A 2,136-nucleotide genomic window follows, 5' to 3' on the forward strand; every position below is an offset into this window, starting at 1 on the left:
ACCAGTTCAACTCCATTTTGAAATAAATTGCGTTTACATCCAAATCATAAGACAGCAGATGTTAGCAAGAGTATGCCATGAAAATACATACCAGGCAAGAACTCAGGATGTGTAAAATCATTTATATAAGTTGGATGAGGGCTCCAGGCATTCAGGATGGTTATATATGATATTTTTGAATGTAGACGCACATATAATTGATGGTATGTATGACCTAGTATATTTTTCATTGTATGGTTAAATTGAATTGGTGAGATTCCACTTATTTATGTCTAATTTACACTGTTAAATTTTATGCAGTGATTGTCATCAGTATTTTTGGTCCCCCCCCCTAGTAGTAGACTTTTGTGCGAGTGCATCTGCGTCGGTGTATGTGTGTGTGTGTTTGTACCTGTGTCTGTACATGTGTCTGTGTCTGTGCAATTTTGCAAGCATATGGACACATGTATGTGGATATGGTATGCTTTTGCATTTGTATGTATGCATTTGTGGAGCTTTAGATGTATACATGTATGTAATAATTATACATATATACAGACAGACGAAAAACAAAAACAAAAAAAAACAAAAAAAAAAATGTGTATTTATACATACATTTATACAAAAATCTAGATAGATATGTATGCGTTTCCTTTTATTATTTAATTCCATTGTTTAGTATTATGATTTGACTATGTACTACGTTAAACAGCATCCTTCATAAAGAAATTTACATAAAAAAGATAAAAAAAAAAAAAAAAAAAAATCTAGATTGTAGACATTGACATTTGTATATTTTTTCCTTTTGTGTATATATAGCTTCTTTCACTCCCATGGCATTACAGAGCAAAAGTAGTTTATGTTGTCTTTATTCAACTAAGTGCAATGTTGAAAGGCATATTTGTATTCTTTGATTGTAGGTGTTAGTACAGGTAGTAGTTACTAGGTCTAAGTTGTGCTGTGCAAGACCACTGAAGACATGAATAATTTGCAACAGACCAATAGGTCTGTTTTTGTACCTGGGTTTTTTGTACTGCCATTCACTGCCCACCCCATCCCACCCCACTTGCAATTGAAATGAAATAACGAAGAAGAAGGAATGGGTGGGAAAAAAAAAATATTCATACATTTCATTTTTTGTTATCATCCTCTCTTAAGTTTTGTAATTTAACAGTTTGTTATATTATCATGATATATATTATATTCTCTCTCTCTCTCTCTCTCTCTCTCTCTCTCTCTCTCTCTCTCTCTCTCTCTCTCTCTTCCTCCCTCCTCCCCTCCTCCCTCCTCCTCCTCCCTCCCTCCCTCCCTCCCTCCCTCCTCCCCTTCCCCCCTCCCTCCCTCCCTCCTCCCTCCTCTCTTCTCTCTCTCTCTCTCTCTCCCTCTCCCTCTCCCTCTCCCTCTCCTCTCTCCTCTCTCTCCTCTCTCCTCTCTCTCCTCTCTCCTGTATTCTGCCCTCCTGCCCTCCTTTTCTAATCCTCCCTCCTTCTCGCCTTCTCGTCCCCAACCTATCTTGTCCTCTATTCTTTCTGTTATATTAGGAGAGTACCCAAAGATTGGAATGAAGTGGCTGCCATCAGACATTCATTACAGCCAAGATAAACACTAAATCTAATAGTTGTAAGTCAGTATATATTTGGTGTCATTCCAGTGTTGGCTTTTATGACATTAAAAAGAAATAAAAAAAAATATATAAAAAAAATAAAAAATAAAAAATCAATAAACGAAAAAATAAAAGAAAATATCCAAATGTCAAAATAGTCATACAAGTTGATAGATAGGTTAGATGGAATAAGGTAGCAGTTGTTATTGCTGTATGTGTGTTTTGGTGGTAATTTAATTCATGCTACTGTGGATATTGTAGGAAATGGTTCCTTCGTGAGAGTAGGTGTGCAGTGACGTTTTTCTTAAAAAACAAAAAAATAATAAAAAAAATATAAATATATATATATAAAGCAAAAAAAAAATGCATAATCTGATACATTTATAGTTAGAAAGGCAGGTTGATAGAAAGTATTAACAGTGCTGATTGTTAGAATAAGTGTAAAAAAATATTTAAAAAAAAAAAGTTAAAAATTAAACAAAAATCTTAAAAAGAAAAAAAATATATATTGCATAAAGATAAATTACCTTTCTAGCTCTTAACTGACTGCAATG

General features: G+C 34.0%; 1 protein-coding gene across 1 annotated transcript in view; it reads left to right on the forward strand.

The window, feature by feature from the left end:
* The window catches only part of LOC119576747 (probable helicase with zinc finger domain), a 30,918-nt gene extending 29,852 nt beyond the window's left edge, over nucleotides 1–1,066 (forward strand). Inside the window, exon 15 of the mRNA XM_037924390.1 lies at nucleotides 1–1,066. This exon is cut by the window's left edge and continues 1,242 nt beyond it. The gene's annotated coding sequence lies outside the window, so the exon portion shown is untranslated.
* The last annotated feature ends 1,070 nt before the right edge of the window (nucleotides 1,067–2,136 follow it).

Source organism: Penaeus monodon, chromosome 1, assembly GCF_015228065.2.
Source record: "Penaeus monodon isolate SGIC_2016 chromosome 1, NSTDA_Pmon_1, whole genome shotgun sequence".
Taxonomy (NCBI): domain Eukaryota; kingdom Metazoa; phylum Arthropoda; class Malacostraca; order Decapoda; family Penaeidae; genus Penaeus; species Penaeus monodon.